This window comes from Pinus tabuliformis, chromosome 5_2, assembly GCF_031772625.1.
Source record: "Pinus tabuliformis cultivar Carrire ecotype Pingquan chromosome 5_2, CPIR1, whole genome shotgun sequence".
Classification (NCBI taxonomy): domain Eukaryota; kingdom Viridiplantae; phylum Streptophyta; class Pinopsida; order Pinales; family Pinaceae; genus Pinus; species Pinus tabuliformis.
In genome coordinates this window covers 268,700,060-268,722,970 of record NC_142306.1, presented here as the reverse complement: position 1 = coordinate 268,722,970, position 22,911 = coordinate 268,700,060, and the positions used below count along the sequence as shown (strand labels likewise).

The 22,911-nt window shown below is 40.2% G+C and overlaps 1 pseudogene; it reads left to right on the top strand.

Moving 5' to 3' along the window:
- Positions 1-15,397: 15,397 nt before the first annotated feature.
- Positions 15,398-22,911, top strand: LOC149158555 (uncharacterized; annotated as a pseudogene).

The following is a 22,911-nucleotide window of genomic DNA, read 5'->3' as shown; positions in this document are numbered from 1 at the left end:
ATTGCTTCCTGGTAATTTGCATGGAATATGATTCTCCAAAAATTAACGTCATTAATACTATGAGTGCTAGAACCAAGATTAAAGTTGACATGCTTGGAATTTGTAGAGAGTGATGATTCATACAAGAGAAATTCTAACATAAAGGCTAGATAATTAGGTTGCATTCAAGGAAGATGTGACCAATGAGGGTTGCAAATGTATTTAATAGCCATGGTGTGTGTTTCCAAAGTGGTGTTTTTGTGTACTAAACGAAACCTTTCATATCCACTATGGAGGCATGCTGCCACATCCCCCAATCACATAACCAAGTGGGACAGTGGTAGCACCCCACATTTTTCTCAAATAACACTCACGTGATATTTATGTAAGATAATTATAAAAATTAAAATAATTAAATAAAAAATTGGATAACAATATGAGTTAACATTATAAAATCATAATCATTTCTTATAATTGGCCAGACCTAGAGGTTGGCTCTGCAACCTAGGGTTTTTGTGTGCCTCTACAACGGTGAAATCTGTAATTTCTCTGCCTCTACTTGCCGCTCGCCTACCTCATTGAGACAGGCGATTGCTGGTACAATCTGAACTACAATGGCTTTCCCCCGGTGGGGCTTCAAAGCCTTCCCCTTCAATAGAAAGCGTCCTCAAGAAAATAATATGACCAAGCCTTTGTGTTGTGGGGAAAAGTATCCGATGTGGATGACCCTATCCCTACTCTAAAGGTGACAGTCTTTAGCAACAACTGAAAGTAAAGCTTTGATGTTTTCCTTTATGAAAGTACAGAGAGAAGGAAGAAAAGATTAACCAACCTGGTGTCTTTCGCTTAGTCGATCCTTGTCCTCTCTCTTTGTCTCTTGTTCCCAGCTCTTTGCTCTCTTTGCCGGTCCAGCTACACACAGATCCTGCACAAAACAAGAGAGGAAACTACAAGATACAAGTACTCATAACTGATGCATGGATTAGAGTGAATCAAATATACATGTAAATACAATACATCAATGCAATACAAGTATATAGGAGAACATGCAAAACTTTATTGATAGAAGTAACAGGGTTCTGAGAAGGTTACAACCATTGATGGCTCCAATCCAGCAGCAAGAACTCTCCTCTTCACCTCTAGTAAAACAATCACCCAATAGCTCTAACTGTAAACCAACAGCACCTCCTTGCTTAACACAAAATTCCAGCCTCCTTAGACCTCATAGAAGAGCTCTATATATAGGATAGAAGAAGAGAAGATGAGTCAGCTTGAGACTGACATGAAGCTGCCTTGTGTCCTCTCCCTCTTCAGTTAATCTTCAGTTCTTGAGTCCACTTGGAGATCCTTGTTTACACATGGTGATCAAGTACCTCTTACTCATCACAGGGCGAATCTCATGAACCAAGTGTCAGTTTGGAAGCTTCCTGGGCAATTGACACCTTGCAAAATGACTGTGCCACTTGGCCAATCTCGCCCAGCGCAGGTAGCCTTCATTAAATTTGACTTCCAGCGCAGGTACAAGGAGGGACAGTTGCATTCCAGCGCAGAAGCTCAGTGGAGCAGCTGACATGATCCAAAATAAGCCTGTTTTGAAGTGTTTTCAGGTGGAGAACTGATTGGAAGTGCTGTTGTTTGATGACCTTGTTCTTTTAGGGGTAAGAACAACATGTTTAGGGACTGAGGATCTCTGTAATTATCGAAATTTCATGCTCCATGATGCGAGGCACAAAAATGTCTATAACAGTTGCCCCCTAAAGTATGAGGCCGTTTATCGGGTGAAATGCTTTATCTAGAGGGTCTGAAGTTCATTCCAGTGCTGAGGAGGCGCCCTGTAATACAATACAATACAATACATTATTTTTCATTCTATTTTCATGATCTAGCTGAGGCGGGCATTCCCATGCTCAGCTTTTATAAATACATTTTGGTACATATGACAGACGATCGTCTGAAGGTAGACTGATAATTTTCTGCTGAAATTATCATCCTTTGAATAGGATGATCATCTGCTGCAATGATGTACATGGCAAATGCTTTTATATTTCCTGAATATATATCGCAGCCTGGATGGATGAAACTAGATCCGGGGTCTTCAAACTCGTTCGATCTTCACTCTAAGTACAAGTCGATCCATGTGAGAATTGCGCTGAAGTCGAACATGGAAAGACGTCGCTTGATTACCGGTCAATAATGAAAACCGTTAACAAGCGCGAGAGGAATCACCAATAATGACGATGACCCTCAAGGTACTGCAGTACAATTCACGTGGCGTGAATAAAGGACTTGGCGTCGAACGCCACGCAAAATCTTCTGGTCGAAGGTCATTGATGTATACCTGTCGCCGGAAGTGAGAAACTTGCCATTGAGGCATGCAAGCTTCAAAGTACTGATGGGGGTGTTCCTAGATCAACTTCTTGGATAATGAGCTGAAGTCGACAAGAAGCGATCTGTCAAAGGAGGGCCTTAATGAATCCCACATCAATGACACGGAACGGAGCTAATGATTTTAGTGGAGGTGAAAACAAACTGTGACATATGATTCAGGGTGGCGATCATGAATGGATGAAGGATAATGTATGGCAGTGGATGGGACACGGTTGACACTTTCAGAATGACCCCTCTTGAACATATAACGACACTGATGCGATGGATCGGTAGCATTACCCCAAATGTGGATGGTTTGGCGAGGACCATGGCGATGAGACCGGTGAATGAAACAACCCAACCCGATGTGGTACGAAGGAAAAGTGTCATGTTCAAGAGTGACTTGCTACCATTAAACTTTGATGTTCTCCCAATTTTTCCCCAGTCATTTCTGACCAGTACCTCTTTATTTTTGTCAAGCTTGAGGAGGATAACATATGCTTGTTCTATAACCTGCCCTTCGGGCAATCCCATCGCTATGATTTAACGAGCCTAGCGATAGGGAAACTCGTTCTCGTCTAAAGACAAGTTTGTCGCTATTTAATCATTTTAACGAGTCTAACGACAAGGAAAACTCAGTCCTTTTCATTTTTAGAGAGTCTAAAAAGGTACAGAAAGTTAACTCCATAATTCCTTTTTCGTCAGCTAATCCCTTAAGTCCGAAAAAGTATAAAACAATACAGAAGGGATGGCTGTTCGGTACTTTTAACGAGCCGAACAAGACAAGCGCTCGATCCTTTTGTGCAATAATCCCTCAGGTCCAAAAAGATTAAAATTTAGAGGAGGGATAGCGTTCCGGTCATTTAACGAGCTGGAAGGCCAAAACTCGGCAAACTTTTCATATTTTACGAGTCAGTGAAAAGAGCTCAAAGAAGACTCGTCTTTTGAGGAACGAGTGATAAACAGGGATAGCAGCAGATTCCAGGTACAGGTTGGAATTTTCCAATCATGGCAGTGTCACGAGGATGGCTAGGTGAAATCACTCTTCGCAGCTGTTTCTCAAAAGAGGTAAACACACAAATGGAAGTGAATGATCGGCCTAATGAATAGTGGAGGTGATGGAAACACGATCAAGGTTCTTATGGCTGATGAATTTACAATCTCAAAAGGTTATTTACCGGGATAGGTTCATTTTTTCCATGAGCTTGAACTCTGGGGGAAACTTTTGCTCACACTTTTCTATTTTTTAACGAGCATAAATTCAGTCATAAAACTGCTCGAATTTTGCGTTTATTTTTTAACGAGCATGAACTATATGCTAAAACTGCTCGATATACCAGTCATAATAAGAACGCCTCCTATGAGATAACTATTTTTTAAGGAGCTTTATCTCACAAAGCTATGCTCCAATTTTGGCAAATTTTACTTTTGCCCCACAGGCTTTCTTCATGCAAGGTCGGAAACGGCTAATCCTACGAGTTTAAAGGGTTAGACCTACAGGTTTAAAGGGAGGACCTAAAAATTTAAAAAAATAAATAGTCATCCCTTGCTTGCATTCCAAAAGTTTGCATGCCCCCAGGTATAGGTAGAATTTCGAGACTGCCCCTTTATCAACGAGGTTTGCCTCTTTCTTATTATCCGAAGACGGTTCTATTTTCTGCCGCAAATCAATCTCTTTCTTCGGCGGTGTCTATCATTGGGTTGTCCAAAGATGGTTACCCTTTGTCACAACAATATAGTCCCCTTCTTTGTAGGCTGCCCCTACTTATCCTTCAAAACATATGTTTTAATGGGCGAGGCTTGAATTCAAAGATGGTTACTATTCGTCGCGATAAGGGAATTCCTACTTGGGCATTGCCCACTTTTTTAGACAAAGGTGAATGACTCTTTTGCCAAACACATAACTTTAACAAAAGAACACTATTCCAGAACAACCCCACTTCCTTCCACGGACGGGGTATAGACTAGTCATATTCTTCTGCGGAAATTCTTCCTTATACCCGGAGTTTCTTCTGCCCGAAGCAGACCAGGGTGCATGCCCCCTGGGTCCTAGTCTTTCTTTCCGAATCACTCGCATTCATCGGGAAGGAGGACCGGGGGTGGAGGCGAATCTTGAGTGAACAGACCATTTAGGAATGGTATTTGACTATTTGCGATGCGAGATCCCGGAAATGAAAGTTGGTCTATGAGCTTGACCACCCTTCCTTCGTGTGGAAAACACATTACTCTAAAGAGTGAGGAGACTATCGCTCCCATGCAATAAATATAGTCGCGTCCAAGGAGTAGGTTATAATCCAAGGGTCCTTGGACGACCATCACGTTTATATTAACGGTCTTCCCTTTCAATGTAACAGGTACATTGGGGAGGATTCCTAATGGTCGACTGGTTCCTTTATCAAAACCTGAGAGATTTCTCAACTCAGGTAAAAGCGCTGGGGAACCCAGTGCTTTCCAAGCAATAGAGGAAAGGATACTCACAGACGCCCCTTCATCAATGATAGTACCAGCCATAATCATTCTATAGATCTGGACAATGATTCTGAATGGTGTACTGGCTGGTAACCGGGGTCTGCCTAGTTGATTCCAATCAAAGGATACAACCAGGTTGCTTGGCGGTGGGACCGAATATACGGCCGGATATGACTCTGATGATGTTCCTTCCTGCGATAAAGGAATGGGCGCATTGCCCTGACGCTCATCGGAGTCGGTGCTGATGAAAAGAACCTGGATGGTGTCATCCTTATTCTCTTCAGTGAGGGCGTCGCATGAAGATGACTCTTTAGCGACGGTGTCATTTGAAGACGGGTCTTCAATGACAGAGTCATTGGACGATAGAACCTCTGAAGGAAGAACCGGGTCAACTGCCGTTTCGACCTTTAGACTTTCGTCTGGTCTAGATTCAGTAGGTTCATTCTCAATGACCGACACTTCAGCTGACCACTTGAGCGGGTCAACTGTATTTTCAACTATCGAGGGATTAGGCGCGAGTTTTTGATATCCAGGAGGAAGTCGCAACGGTGAAACCGGGCGATCTTCCAAAACTCTCTTTGCCTCATCTAAGAATGGACATTTGTGGATGGCATGATTGCCTTCACACAATAGACAGGGTGATCTTGGTCCCCTTCTTCGTCCTTCACTCTCGTTAGTTGACGGATTGCAATCAACATGACAACCAGAGGTTGATGCTACCGGATTGTGCAACCTTGGGGACCAGTCCCTTAGTATCCGGGGAATACAAGGACAATCACGATGGAAGTGGATCCCTTTGCAAATGACACATGGTGATTTAGGCCTGGTCGGTGCAGTGTGTGGGTTTTTGTCAGCTTTCTTCTGCTTGCCCCCAGTCGCCTTCGCCAGAGGCTCCTTCTGCTTCTTTTCTCTCTTCTTCTTTTCCTTCTTCTCCTTGGGAGGCTGACTTTTGCCAGCTCTACCTTGCGAAGATGAAGGATCAGAGGAAGTATCATAAGAAGTGGAAGGCTGGTGGATAGTTCTAGATTGTTCTGACTGTTGATTCGACTGCTCAGGATTAGTGGCGATCTGGACTACATTAGTTGAAAAGAGCCATACAGGGAGGCCGATTGTCAATCCTGGAAGTGACAATGTAGCCATATGAGGCGCACCAACATCTCCCCAAGAGGAGAAGGGATTTGGACTTCCGCCAAGGTTACTTCCTTGGTTGGTGGGCTCCATACTTTTCAACTGAAAGATCAACGTGGGAATAACAGGTGATTATGTTCCGCTTAAAATAAATTTTATTAACGACGCTTTTAGACACAAACTTGCTTTTTCATGTTTTAAGAGTCGAGAAAAAGCTAAAGATGACTCTAGTCGCCTTCGATGTATTAACGAGCTCGAAGTGACAAATGCTCGGTTGGACTTTTTCAGTTATAGAGTTTGAAAAAGGCCAAAAGAAACTGCTCTGGAGATCTAGGCAGAGGGTGTGCCAAACCTTTCGCGAAACCACAGAATACGTTTTACGGTACGGATGGTAGATCTTCGTGAATGCTGTGTTCACTGCATCGCGATCAGTAGGGCGGCCGACACAGTTTCCTAAGGATAAAGGATAAAAGCCTATAGGGGTCTCCCAATATACGTGACGGTACGCGGGAGCACAAGTCCGTGTTAGTGCCACTGACTCTCAGGAGGAATCACCCACCTTCGTAGAGATCGACAGTCACTATGTTTAACGACGCCGGAACACGTCTCTACCTAGACCTCTAGATGTTTGCGTTATGTTACAAAGCGTTGTTATGTAAATTGGGTTTATTTTAATGTTGATCTTGCTTAACAGTTTGCCTTTCAGGGTCGCCACGAGATGTATATATACAACTTCCTATATGCAATCTAAGATGAGAAGCAAATCTTTTCAATCTTTCAACTTTGAAAACCTTAATCTACTGAGGGAAAAGAAAGACACAACTTTTTCAACAGATCATAGAACACACACTAAAATGCACATTTTCCTAAATCGTCAAGCACACAGTCAAATGCAAAATGCACAATGCATGTATTTCTTTTCGTTATCCTTAATGTTGATGTAAGACAAAAAGGAAACTGTTGTATAATTTTGAATCTAATTTCAAGTAGAAATAAACAAGCTTGTCCAATAATCAAAAAGACACCTTATGATCGACTTGTTTAAACACAGGAAATGTATAGATCCAAACCATAAAATGAAAAACAAACAAACTCAAACAGCCATGAACAATAATAAAACTGGCTCTTCAGATCACAAAGACACTTTTACAGTTCAGGATCTAAGAGGCCACAGCTATACTGGTTCGCTTTTCACAATGGGAAACTGTAACTAAAACAAGAAATACTGAAAGAACATTCACAGTTTCATCACACAACTGAGGCGGAATAATGTCAAGGAGAATGGTTTACAGCAAGTACAATGACCAGCAAGCAATCAGCAAAAAATCAGTGAAAACAAGGCCAAGACACAAAGGGAAAGCTGAGCAAGACAATGGCTAATTGGACCAGCGCAGGTTCTAGTCTGCCAGTTTGACTCTCAGCGCATTTCCCGAAGGGAGCACCTGCGCTGTAATGCAGACTGCCTGTGGACAGCCTGCACTGACACACGAGAGTCGCGTCTACAAAGAATTCCGGGTCATAAAAAGCTCAAAAATGCATTGTTTTTGCTGAAATAAAAAGCTATAGGTCAAGTACAGGCTAAGGGATGATCAAGAGGATGAAAAGCTATCACAAAGAGTAAAGAGTCTTTTGTAGATAAGCTCTTCAAATCTTGAATTTGCTCAGCAAATGAGCAAGAGTAGCAGTCCCTCTACTTCGCTTTTGATATAGTCAAAAGCTTTTCGATTTGGTACTCTTTTCTTCAAGAAATGAATAGCAAAATACTACAAACACCAACAAGATACTAGGCTCCCCAGCGGAGTCGCCAGTTTGTTGTGGGGAAAAGTGTCCGATGCGGATGACCCTATCCCTACTCTAAAGGTGACAGTCTTTAGCAATAACTGAAAGTAAAGCTTTGATGTTTTCCTTTATGAAAGTACAGAGAGAAGGAAGAAAAGATTAACCAACCTGGTGTCTTTCGCTTAGTCGATCCTTGTCCTCTCTCTTTGTCTCTTGTTCCCAGCTCTTTGCTCTCTTTGCCGGTCCAGCTACACACAGATCCTGCACAAAACAAGAGAGGAAACTACAAGATACAAGTACTCATAACTGATGCATGGATTAGAGTGAATCAAATATACATGTAAATACAATACATCAATGCAATACAAGTATATAGGAGAACATGCAAAACTTTATTGATAGAAGTAACAGGGTTCTGAGAAGGTTACAACCATTGATGGCTCCAATCCAGCAGCACCTCCCCAGCAGCAAGAACTCTCCTCTTCACCTCTAGTAAAACAATCACCCAATAGCTCTAACTGTAAACCAATAGCACCTCCTTGCTTAACACAAAATTCCAGCCTCCTTAGACCTCATAGAAGAGCTCTATATATAGGATAGAAGAAGAGAAGATGAGTCAGCTTGAGACTGACATGAAGCTGCCTTGTGTCCTCTCCCTCTTCAGTTAATCTTCAGTTCTTGAGTCCACTTGGAGATCCTTGTTTACACATGGTGATCAAGTACCTCTTACTCATCACAGGGCGAATCTCATGAACCAAGTGTCAGTTTGGAAGCTTCCTGGGCAATTGACACCTTGCAGAATGACTGTGCCACTTGGCCAATCTCGCCCAACGCAGGTAGCCTTCATTAAATTTGACTTCCAGCGCAGGTACAAGGAGGGACAGTTGCATTCCAGCGCAGAAGCTCAGTGGAGCAGCTGACATGATCCAAAATAAGCCTGTTTTGAAGTGTTTTCAGGTGGAGAACTGATTGGAAGTGCTGTTGTTTGATGACCTTGTTCTTTTAGGGGTAAGAACAACATGTTTAGGGATTGAGGATCTCTGTAATTATCGACATTTCATGCTCCATGATGCGAGGCACAAAAATGTCTATAACACTTTGGGACCAGAACAAGACAACACAGATAAATGGGACCCCATGATGCAAGAAACGACAAAGGACTCCACTGTGCAGTCTAACAAAAGCAATGAAGAACAAGAAGGAAATACCAAGCAATAGGAAACATCAAAGGTTACCTCAACGACCTGCAGACCCATAGCAGCTGAAAGACCAAAAATAGAACTTCCCAGCCACAGAATCAATAGTCAGATCCAGTACATGAAGGACCATGCGCTCATTGGCAAATTTATTGGATTCTGGCCGATGGAAAAATCTCTGGAAGGATGGATCTCTGCCAAATGGAAACCCAAGGGACATGTCACCCTGCAGCTAGGACCAAAGGGGTTTTTTACGGTGATTTGTATTTGCATCAAAGATCGGAACAGGGTTATGGATGAAGCTATGAAGCTCTCTACTTCTTCAACTCTGCTGGTTTGTATTTAAGAGCATGGGTAGAGCGATTTAACCCTAACAAGGAGGATCTCAGCTAGGCACCAGTTTGGATCAGGATGTACTTGCTCCCATTGGAATATTTGGATGAAGAATTTCTTAGAGACATTGGTAAGGGGCTGGAAGAGTTTGTCAAAATTGTTGAGGAAACAAAGCTGCATAGATACACCTCTTACGCCCACATTTGTGTCTTCATGCACCTGGACGAAGCGCTTTCGGACTCGGTAAGTCTCTTCCATAATGACTATAAATGGATCCAACCCTTATATTTTGAACATGTTCCTTTTCGTTGTCATAAGTGCCATGCCCTTGGGCATCCTTTTTGGATTTCCCTCTAAATGCTAAACCTCAAGCCTCTGAACCCTCAGGAAAGGCAGACCATGATGTTTTTATCAAGTTTTCTAACTGTAAAAGATCACATAAAAAATCTACCTCAGGAAAAAACCCGAGCAGGACGCTGCCTCCATCCCCTCCATTAGCAGTAGCTTTGAAGTTCTTGCCAAATCCTTAAAGGATCCACCCCAAAACATTACATTAATCCCGCCGCTGATCATCCCTTCCCCTCCTCCCCCTGCCTCCTCACCCACTCCCCTGCCTCCAAAAGTCATCATTAGGACTCCTAAGGTGTCTCAAAAGAACCCTGGTTGGAAATCCATTGAAATGGATGTTGATGGTCTCCCCAGCCAATCTCTACCCTTAGCACTCACCTCAGCGGAAAGCAGTCAAACGCAACACATGGAAGAAGAACCGGAAAGCATTGATTTGGGAGGATTAGACATTTTTGAGCTGGAACAAGTATGCAGGAAGAAAGAATATGACAAGATTCAAGCACATCAGCTCAGTACTTTGGAAGTCATCATCTCCAGGGCCTATCAGCAACAACAATTGGGCATACAGCCAGGCAGTCAATGGGATGGCAGCTTCCTTCCTAAAGACTCCAAAAAATGTAGAAGAAAGACAGATCTTCAAAGAACTATTGCCATAGGGAAAATCCTGGTTGACTCAAGTAGATATGCTAAATTGACGAAGTATTACAAGCCCACTACTACTAGTGAATCATGAAGCTCACTTCATGGAATCTAAGAGGGCTCAACAGCCCCGGGAAACTCAGAATGATTAAAAATATGATAAAGCAGGAGCAGCCCCAGATTTTCTTTTTGCAGGAAACAAAATGTAATAGTAACACTCTTGGAAACATCCTCTCTAAAGCATGGCCAGGTTGTCACTCGGTTGCAGTGGATGCTTCGGGTGCCTCCGGGGGACTGGCAATTGCCTGGAACACACAAGCTATAACGCTTTCATACTTTCATGCCTCCCATCACATTATACAGGCAACGTTTCATATAATCGGCACCAACATTCATGGACATCTCACTAATGTTTACTTCCCATAGGAAGTAGCCAACAAAATCGCTCTTCTAGACACAATAGAAGCTCTCAACTTCAATAGAGTCCATCCTCTATGGATCATTGGGGGAGACTTCAATATGATCACCAAGCTAGAGGAAAAGAATGGAGGCCAAGCCAAGTTGGAACAGGAAAATGGCCGCTTCAAAGAATTTATCCAAAACAATTTGCTAATAGATATGCAAACCCCGAATGGAATGCAGACTTGGAGAAATCGCAAGGCTGGGCGGCAACAAATTGCTTCAAAACTCAATAAATTCCTCATCTCGGATAATGCAGTGCATCTCGGCAGTGACCTTAGCATCAATTATTCCATATACTGGCTCCGACCATTGGCCTATCTCTCTCCAATGGCAAAGGCTAGGCAACTCAACCAGATCTCCATTCTGGTACGAGGCATTCCGGCTCTCCCATCCCACCTTCAATGATCTCATCAGATCCATTTTGAACAACTTCTTGGCACCAGAAGGATAAAAAATGTTTCAATTTCAACAAAATCTCAAATTCTTGAAATCCCAAATCAAACACTGGAATCAAGAGACTTTTGGCAATATCTTTCAGGCTCAACAAGATCTAAACAAAGAAATGAGATAACTCCAGCAACAGATAATTACAGAGGGATACAAGGAAGGGACTTTGGAATGGGAAAAGCACATTCACAATCAATTAGAGGAAAGAAGAAAACAGGAAGAAATTCTCTGGAAGCAGAAATCTAGGATTAGATGGCTGAAAGAAGGCGAAAGGAACACTAAATTCTTCGACATAACTAAAATTCAAAGAAGAATGCACAATACCATCTCTTTTATTCAAAAGCAAGGAGGGGAAAGAGTGGAAAATCATGCAAATATTGAACAGGAATTCATCAGTCACTTCCAGGAGGTCTGTCAAGAACCCCAAATTAATAGATGGCCTACGACAAAAAAGATCACTGAAAATGTGCCGAAAATTATCACAGAAGAACACAACCATCTCCTTCTTCAGCCTGTATCACCTCAGGAGGTGGATCTGGCTATGAACCAGCTCAAGGAGGGCAAAGCTCCTAGTCCAGATGGCTTCACTACCACTTTCTTCCACTCTTTCTGAGATCTTATAAAAGAGGAGGTATGGCAAGTGGTGGAGGAATCACGCACTCTACATTGGCTTCTACCCTCTCTAAACTCAACTTTTATTGCCCTCATTCCCAAAGAAGAGAACACCCATACTCCGGACAAGTTTCGCCCAATCGCTCTTTGCAATGTTATATATAAGGTTATATCTAAAGTCATTGCCAACAGATTGAAGCCACTTCTGCCCTTGCTCATATCGCTTGAACAATCTGGATACGTAGAAGGAAGACAAATTCCGGATGGAATTATTCTCACTCATGAAATCATACACTCCCTCAAGCACTCCAAATAGGCAGGCATGATTCTCAAGATTGATCTTTCCAAAGCTTTCGATAAGTTAAGTTGGACTTATATTCAAAGAATGTTAACTACCTTTGTTTTTTCATCAATGTGGGTTCGTTGGATTCTCAGTCTAATATCTACAACATTCTTCTCAATCCTCATAAATGGCATTCCCTCTATACCCTTCAGTCCCTCCAGAGGCATCAAGCAAGGGGATCCCCTATCCCCATTCCTTTCCGTTCTAATGGTAGAAGGTTTGGGTTGCCATATCAAGCAGGCCCTCCTCTCCCAGCATCTCAAATAAATCTCTATTCACAACTCTCCAACCATCACTCATCAATAATTCATTGATGACAATATGCTTTCTGGGTACCCTTATGTTCAGGAAGCCTCCATTTTCAAATCCCTCTTGAATTATTTCTGTGACACTTCAGGAACAAGCAAAAATAAGGAAAAATCACAGATTTTCTTCTTTCATACCCCTCCTATTACTCAGCATGCTATTGCCCGCATTCTAGGCTTCTCCATAGCCTCCCTGCCTTCCAAATACCTGAGCGCCCCTCTTATAGACTCTGCAATCAAGCACGCCTCTTGGCATATTCTCCTTCAGAAACTTGAATCTCGTCTCACGTTATGGACTCACAGAACTCTGAACATAGCTAGTAGATTGGTGCTAATCAAATCTATGCTTCAGGCAATGCCTCTCTACCTCTTCTCAATCCTAGCAGTGCCTAAATGGGTCCTTAAAAAAATCAGAACTCTACAGCACAATTTTCTTTGGGGTGCAACTGACACAAATTGGAAATGGGCCCTTGTCAAATGGACTACAACTTGCAAGCCAAAAGAAAAAGGGGGCATAGGTCTGCGAGATCCTAATCATAGTAACAAAATCATGGGCACAAAAATATGGTGGCACTGGCTCTCTACATCCGATAAGTCATGGGCAGCCATCTGGACAACCAAATACGCCAATCACAGACCTGTGGACGAGCTTATTAGATTCACTCCTACTAACAAAGGATCACTAATTTGGAACACTACTAGACAACACTTCTTGTTGATCCAACAACATAGTTTTTGGGAAATTAGAAAGGGCAGCATAGCCCGATTCTAGATGGACACCTGAAATCAACTTCCAAAGCTCAACGACATCCTCAAACCACCTCCATGCCAAGATTAGGAGGAGCAACAAAAGGAAACTGTTAAGAACCAGTGGACTCCGGAGACAGAACAAGGGTACAAACAATGGAAGCAGATCGACAGGCTGATCAGGAATGCAAATATCCAAACTAAAGAGATCCTAGAGAGTGAGCTCCACAAACGTCGCATTAGATCTTCCGAAGGCAGAGATATCTTGAGATGGGGATATACCCCTAGAGGCTCCTTCACTACCAAAGAGGCTTACAAAATTATATGCAAAGATCCAACGCCTCTGGATCCTCTCTGGGGAAGAATCTGGGCTCCGGGTACTTGGCCCAAAGTATCTTTATTCCTCTGGCTCACGGGGCACCGGAAAATCCTAACTTGGGACAATTTAAGGAAAAGAAACATTCATGGGCCCTCCATTTGTCCCAATTGTCAATCTCAGGAGGAATTGCTTCAACATCTCCTAGACTCCTGTACTCTTGCCAACCAACTGTGGGAGAAGGCTAGCTTCTGCTACCAAAGAAAATGTCGAGTGTCCAAGGATATCATCAACTCCATTCGACATTGGCACCAAAGCCCTTACAAAAGCGCACTTCTCAACCAATTATGGAGAATGATTCCCGGCCTCCTCCTATGGACAATATGGAAGGAAAGGAACAAGCGTATATTCAAAGACCAAAGCACTCCTTTAGAAATCATTTGGGGCAACTTCTGTCTCAATCTTAAAGAGACCTTGGCGCTTCAATCTTGGCTTCCGGAAGATTTTCCAACGCTGGCAAATGAGAAAGCCATTTGGGAAAACTGGAACATACAACTCCCTCAAGGAACTCACCATCACAGATCGTCAGAAGGCATCAACATCAGACAGCACTTATGGACCCCCCCTCCAAAGCATAGTTTGAAACTCAACTTTGATGGGGCTTCGAAGGGAAACCCCAGCAAAGCAGCATTTGGCGGCATTTTCAGAGATCATAAGGGATCGCCTCTCCTTCTTTACTTCGGCACAATTGGATGGGACACGAACAACTCGACTGAGCTGGAGGGTCTCTGGCAAGGATTACTTCTTTCCCAGAGACATGGTTTCCATCCTCTAGAGATAGAAGGTGACTCCCTACTCCTCATCAACTTGGCCAACCAACTGCTTAATGGGGCTCATGTGCATAAAATTTCCAACAACTGGAGACTTGAAGCCTGACTTGATGCTATAGAACAATCACTTAACTCCAACCGAACCATCATATTCAATCATGTTAAGTGGGAAAGCAACAAGGTTGCCGATCTACTGGCCAACCTGGTAGTGGAAAATGAGCATACCCTTCTCACTGGAGCTCTAGACATAATTCAGAATCATGATCAAAAACAGGAATGCAAAACTCTGGTCCAAAAGGATGCAGCTCCCCTAGATGTAGGTGTTTAGCCAGGTTGTAAATGCGATGGGACAGGGGTGGGGCCAGGTGGATCAACACCTGCCTACCCAGTACCACACAAATAAACATATGTTGAATGCAGAGCCTCGGCATTTGAGGAATGTAGAGTTCATTTGTTTCATCTCAAGCGGTTATGATCCTCCCAGCCTGTCTTCCAATATGGTTATCTCCTCCGCACATTCTGGACTGCCCTGGACCTGGGCTCTCTTCAATGCCATAGTTATGGCGGGTGCGTTTCGAGGCATGACTGAGAATGATAAATTATGGCTCAGCCATGGGATTGTTGTTGCGCCTCTGTTGATTCAAGCGCACTACTACCCAGCCTCTGATTTCTGTTCTAGTTATGGTCTGTATGGTGCTGGCTTTCACGGCTTGAAAGGGGCGAATAAGCTGGAGCCATGTTCTGGTCTTTCTGAGGAGCAGCCTCCGCCATTTCTCTGGTTTCTCTCTTGGGCTTCTAGCCCTCGTTTTGACATTTCTCTGATTTTCCCGTGCTCAGCCATCGTTGTCGCTCAGCCTTGTTTTCATCTCGTCGTTGTTGTTTCCCCTATGCCTTGGTTGCACCATAGAATGCAGAGCCGCAGTGGCACTCCCCGGCGCGTGCCGTCCAGCCTGTCCTTCCATTCACCCTCCCTCTCCAGTGAATTCATAGCCAGCCATTACCCTCATACTCGTAGTGGGAGAGGGCGCCTTCATTTTCCCAACCATTACCCGGAGCCCCGTTCCCCAGACTAGATGTTTTCTCCCTCGTTCGGCTCTATGTTTTTCACCTTCAATTTCTCCCTGAACCACCCAAGAATTTCAGCTCACATTTCGGTGGCCTTTCATGAGGAGCCCCAAGTGGGAGATTCTAGCTCTCATCAGGAGGGCCCTGGCTCTGTCTTTGCTCCAAATCCATTTTCTTTGAAGGCTACGAAGATTCATGCTCGCAATACTCTTGACATTGGGATGGCTCCGGTGGATCCTGGCCCTTCTGATCCTGAAGTTTCTCGTGCAAGTGATATGGCTAATTCCATTTGGTGCAAAATTTTGGAAGACCCTCCAGATGACTAGTTCGTTCTCTGTTGCCTTGGTTTCCTGTCCTAAGGCCCCTAATAGTGGACAAGTTTTTGTTCAAACTGATATGTGGGTTCATTTCTGCAAGTCCTGGTTCAAATTGCAAGTTTTTGTGAATTTCTGTAGACTCTTTAGTATCAAGAAGGTCACCACTTATTCCCCTACGTGGTCTCTGCTTTCTGGTTCTAGACTAAGCTTCTTGTCATGGGCAGTGTTTTTGATATTCGCTGCCTCTCCTTCAAGGCAGTGTTTTTGACCTCGTTCAAGTTGTAATATTATCCCTTTTATGTTAATAGAGTAGTCTTATTTAGAAAAAAAGAAATATTTCTCATATTATTTTTATTTTAATTAGTCAAAATTTGTATAACCTTTTATAAAAAAATTATTACGTCATTGCTTATGCAGTGACATCTATGACCGGTTAGAAGCTATTAGTTAGTATACTAGCACAAAGTTTCAAATATTCATAGTTAACATTAGGTTTTTAGCTGAAATTTTGGTGTGGCGTCAGCGTGCCACCACATCACTGGTTGTAGAATTCGACAGTCAACGTCATCCTACCATGTATAGTAGATTGGATTTGACAGTGTAGGTACAGGGAAGGGCCAATCTTCGTATAGCTCAGACTTAGTTTACTTGAGTTCCAGTGGTGTTGATTTTATTTTAGGAGTGTTGGTGGAGAATTTATTATTATGGTTGATGGATCATCAAGAAGAGGATTTAGCTATTTTTGTTGTTCAAAGTGGTTGTTTTAGTTTTTCTTGGTGTTGTGGCGCTCATTGAGGCTGGATTTGTTGTTTCTTACTTTACTTCTCGTTTTCAAAATTTCCATGTTACGAGGTGAATTTTATTTTTTTTACTTCGTTGGTGCGAGAAGTAAGATTTTTGTGCGAAATGCTGAAATTGTTTAGCTATGTGGAAGGACATAGGTTTGCGAACTTCCTCGATAACGATTTTATAGGTGAATGTATGAACATTATTTTCTAGTTTATGAACATTATTTTCAAGTTTAATGGTCATTGTGCATAATTTGGAGTTCTAATGGTTCATTGTTTCGTAGAACTTGTAGGTGAGGCTTTATAATTTAGAGCATAAGACTTGTTTGGTTATGCGGATTACTGGATTCTAGTGGCAGAAACCTAGCAAGTTTTTGAGTTCCTTTTGTCAAAAAAGTCAGTTGTAGGGGTTCGAAGTGTTAAATACATTTTCGGCTCAATTTTTTATTGTTTGGATGCAATATTGTAGGAATAAACTAGTGTTGACTAAGCAATGCTAGGTCGCAAGTTGTTCCATATTTGCATTTGCAGAAGTCATGTGGCCAAGGTGCCAAAGCTGATTCCATATGTTCTAGTTTTAAATTGTCTGTCGACCCTAATTCCATGATTTTTTGTAGTGATTATGGTGAAGATTTCCTGGAATTTACTCTAAAACATGCGAAGTCGAGAGTATAGGGATATTTTCATTTTCAGAAGGCTCGTGAATAGGTTGGTGGCTCCAACTGCACATTGTGTTGTTTTAGATAGGCGGGGGGGGCTTGAATTTCTATTGGCACAAACAAATAGCTTGAGAAGAAGATAAGTCCGACCTCAGTCGGGCGTGATGCTTTGCGGGGTCGGAAGTTGACACATGTTTGCATTTTAGCAGACTTGTGTATGCGATTTTTTTATATTCTTTTTATGTTCTAGAGTCATGTATGTGATTTTTTATAGGGGCATCTATCTCCATTTCAGATCTTTCATTTTCTTTGGAGTGAAAGGAAACTCGTAGTTGAGGTAGGGACAGATTTTGTGGTCGGAACTGGTGGCTCTTTGGAGAAGAACCATACGAAAAAGGCCAAGCTCCAATCCAAGTTGGAAAACGTTGAGGTTCAAGTAGTCTTGAAGTTGAAACGAATGTTTAAGATAGTTGTTTTCAATTTTTGTTATTTATGAACAATATTAAAATTGTTTTATTTTTTAGAAGAGGGTTGGTGGTTCGTATCTTTTAATCATTTTAATCCTAATTTTATTTTAATTTGTAGGTATTTTTTGGATTTGTTATCTTAAACTTTTAGATAAGAAGCATAATAATCTTTCTGTAAAATTGCTTGAAATAAATGTCTTACAAAAATCAAATTTTCGAATTTGTTTCTTTGTTGATAAAAGAATAAAGTATTTTAAATTAAATTTATTAACTAATATTTTATCTAAAAAAAAGAAAAATAATAAATTATAGGCACATATGTTAGTTTTTTGGGGCTTCGTAGATGCAAGTCGGAGGTCGTGTTGAATATGAGATTAGATGTGGTTGTTCTAAACATGCGTATCTATATGCATATATTTGTTGTGGCTGCTACTAAAAGAAAGTCAAAGTTCAGCCCCCACTATGAGATCAGAGGTTGGCATTGTCATTTGAATGGTCTCTCTAAACACTCTCGACTACTGACACTCCTCGGCCAATTCAACAAAGAATCTAGGTTCAATGTTATTATTATTATTATTTCTTATAAATGACTTAAATGAGGTCTATGATGAAGTTTATCATGAGTTGATATGTTATAAAGTAAATGTTAAATGTCTTATAACTAGTAATTTCACAAATTTGCAAATAAAATGCTGTAAGTCAATAGCATATGAAAAAAGAGTATATATGAAGTGATTTCTATCCATAGAAGTAGATTCTTCAAGGGAACCTTGACCTCTATTTTAGATTGAATGTTTTCTTTTATCCTTTTGAAGAAACAATTCAAACTGGACATTCCCCATTGGTTCAACTTCCAAAAACATATCATTGTAATATTTGATTACCCAAAACAATGCATTGTCATCTGTAAAGGCAACATCGAAGACATAAACAAGACCAAGGATGTCTTAACTTATTAGCATTAAATGAAAAACTGATAAGGTTTTCTCAGAAACAGTGAAGTGTAAAAAGATAAGAGAAATGGATTGAGTTACTTACTCAAAGATGCATATGGATCATGTGGCTTGTAGTTGAAGGTGAAAATTTGGGCCAAGTTGTTGAACTTTGGATGTTCAGCAACAATATTCCAGTCATTGTAATTCATCATGTAATTGAAGTTTGTGATAGGATTTTCACTCTCCAATACTCTTTGTAGTTGAGCTTGACATGCAAATGTGTTGTAATTGGGCACATGTGAGAAGTGCATTGTACAAGAGATGTATTTATATTAGTGGGTGTTTGCACACCCATAATCATCACATGTGGGGAATCTCTTCTATAATGAATTGAAAGAGCATGAGCTTTGTATCCAGTTGATTCAATTAAAAAAAAAATTAATAGGACTGTCAAAGTGAATGGGATTTACATACTTAATACAAGTCCTAGGAGAAGTGAGATTGTTGTGGTAGCCACAAGAACATGTAGGGAAAGAGGCAATAAAGTCATCTTTGTGACACAACAATTGAGTGTCCTCTTATCTAGAAACTATGAATATATACAGATCACATTCCAAGTCAATGCAACAAAACACAATTCACCACATTACACTGATTTAATAGTAACTCTAAATTCAAACTAATTTGACTTTCATTAATGATTTAATATTTCCACATTTCTTAATTACTGAGCCATAAAACAGGGGATAGTCACTATCAAGTTATGCTCAAATTATCAACTACACATAAGCTATGTTTTTCCTTTTTAAGGAATGTAGAGAAAAAATATTGTATTTTTAGTACTTACTCTCATTTGGGGCATTCGTTTGGAGTATGTTCAACATCACTGCTAAAATTCTATGAGAAAAATCATAAACTTCAACTACAAATCACATGGGAATGAAACACCAAGTTCTTTAATTTACAGTATGCACATGGTAATGGGTCACCATGTTTGACATCTTTGGAAAAATAGGGTTACACTTTTGTGATTAATAAAGACACATTGTAGATGGTTAGGGTTAATAATTCTTATCCTAGGCCAAAAGGAGTCTACAAAATCGACTTTGTGTCATAAAAAAACATGAAAAAATGATAAGCTAACACACTCTATACATGGCATCATAGTCTAAAAAAACATTTGATTCCATAATTGTTGCATATTCTGAAGTGGGATTCTACACAACGAATTCATCTTCGATGAGATTTGGAATTTCCAATACCATGAGAGAGGAGGAATTCCTAAAAAATATTCCTTCTCTTTGTTTTTTTCGAGTACCCCATATAGAGGATGGGCATTCAAACGAATGACAAGATCTTATCTAGAGTGACAATAAATCCCATAACAAAAGCTTGGTTGTAGCCATGCATTGCTATCATATTGAACACATCTCCTCTTAAGAATATATATGATCTAGCCTGCTTTGGATTCACTTGCAACATGCAAAATATTTTCAGAACTTGCACGACTATAGTCCAATGAATTACTCTGAGCATACATATTGAATGTAACAAGACTTACGGGAACATACAGACCTCATTTGTCTTTATAATAGTAATTTTCATTCATTTGGATTATATTGTAGGGATCATCAATGAAGGATGTAGACATTTCAAATGAAGGCTTAAGATCTAAAAGTAAATGTGCCTCAAGAAATGCCCAGTACATGGTGATAATATGAAATCCAAAAGTGGGGATTCACTAGGCACTGAAGTTGACGTAGAATGTTGTTCTTAACCAAGCACTGCATTAAAGTCATTGGATAAAACAATGACACAGTCTAGATAAATGTATATAGAAGTAACCTAGTTAGGGTAACTTCATATAATGGTGACCAATTTCGGATAATTGCATATAGTGGTGACTCAGTTGGTAATACCCTTAGTTTAGCAGAATCCAAGCTTGAAATATCTAGCAAGAATAGATCCCCAAATGGAAAAGTTGAGATATTTATATGGGAGCAAGAGGATGAGAATTGGGTGAACAATTTGCCAGTTTTGGAGGCAAACAAGACATGGCATGTTCTTAGTGGATGTTTAGAAATTAACACTAAAGGAAATTAGACTCGAATGGGTCATCTTTGCTAAGATTGAATTTCAAATTGTTTGGTTGGATTCTCGCTATGATTTTTTTATTATTAATCACATCCTTGATTTTTGCTCCAAATGTTGTAGTTGACATACGCTACTACCTTACGATGTTCCCTTTGCATTATTTGGTACAATTGCTAGTATTAATATTTTAGATTTATTTTAGTTTTGGATCTACTCAGCGTTGAGATGGATCAAATCTCTCAAAATTCAAATCTTTTCTCAAACATCACATTCAAAAGGAGGTTTAAATCTTGAAAGATTTCATCTCTCTTGGTAGATATAGAAAAAAATATAAACATTTCCTTGATTTTGACCTATTCATCATAATATTTTTTAACCATAAGATTTTTTTATGATATAATTGGCATTGAAATATTTTTCTCAACATCAACATTGAAATATTGTATTCACATTATCCGCATTTTTTTTTCTTATATATATATATATATATATATATATATATATATATATATATATATATATATATATATTGCAATTTTGTATGTCAAACTCTATATTAAATACCTCTCTCTCTCTATAGTATGAATGTTTTTACATTCAAATTATTTCTCTCTATACTTAATATGAAAATTGAAATAATTAATTTATGGTTGACATTGAAACATTTTTTCTATTGATATTTTTTTTTTTCTTAAATGTCTTAACTTTGGTCCACTAGTTCCTTGGCTATGATATGATTTTTTCCATCGACAATACATATATAATTTTTTCCATGATATATGATTTTTCCTGACAACACCAACAAATTTTAAAGTAATTTTAAACTACCAATTAAAACAAAATACAACACAAAAACTTAAACAACAAATAATTTGGTAAAAAATCTTCTTTATATTTTAATTTTATAAAAATAGAAGTTAAATATAAATAAATTATTAGATAAGAAAATCTCATTTTAAAGTGAAAATTTTCGTATAAATCTTTGGTTTAAATAAATTAGATATTTAACAACTCACTTCCTTTAAAAATAAATCTTTTTCACCGATTTGTAATAGATTAATAAGAATATTGATATAAAATTTTATACTTTCCAATTTTAAAGAAACTTTCAAAATATAGGAAATTGCAAATTAAATTTTTTATTTAAAAAAAATAAATATTTTTATTTTCTCCATATATTATCTCACCTTTTATCAATGCTAATTTATGTGGACGACTTTCTAATTCATTTTGATCATATAAAATCTATATGCAAAGAAACAACATAGAAATGTCTCACCTAACCAGAACATGTGGTATTGAAACTAGTGGGACCAGATCAACTTGCCCATTTTTCCATTCCCTCTGCACCTATAAATGGTTGACTAACAATAGGTTTGAAAGGGTTCCCGGTGACAAGGTTTGTTACTTGTTTTCAATTGTTTCGAGTCTGCGAAGTAGGGGAGCGCGGTTTGAATCTCCATATTGTCTTTGTACCTACCCTCAATGGAGTTCAAATGCTAGGAGGAGATTAGTTTAAAGAAAAAATCCATAGCGAGGAAATTGGTGAAGCAACAGAGATAGAGAACTGAAAAACATGATGGAAGAGATGTAAGTGTGAAGAGAAGCTGGGGAGGAGAAGGAGAAGGCCAAGTCAAAGTGTAGTTGTTACGAGAAGGATAGGTGTTGCCTGCATTAGCTCTAGGTAGACAGCCTGTACCATCACCTCTACAACTCCTGTGTCCTCGTGACTCATTGTCACATGTATTTCCCCTATTGTCTAGATGAATGCAATAGCTCCACCTAGGGTCTCTTGAAATTCTCCACCTATCCTCGCAGCGTCCATATCAATTGGAAGCACATGGTGACCACCACTCTACCCATGGTAATTCCCATGAGTGAACCCTTCCTATGTCTGCACTACCAGAACGCTAATCCACATGTCATGCCCTTTGTGTTGTTGAACAGCCGCAGTTAAGGACCAGACAAGGTCCCCCAACAACAAGTTCAAGGGCACCAACGGTCGCCCCATTAACTCAAAGTCGGATTTTGTCTCGGCCAAAGTGGTCTTAATCGCGACTAGAATTTCATTCGCTTCAATGCACAAGGTCGCGGTAAATTTGAGTGTGAAGGCCCAGAAGGGGGCCATGGAGGTCACTCAGCTGAGGAAAGAGGCTAAAAGAGGCCATCCACACAATGCTCAATGTAGCCATGTACGAAGAGCCTAAAGCGCATGCAACCAATTATTTACATACATGTATACCATACTTCAAAATCTTGAGTTGTTGCAGACCGTCGTTACTGTAA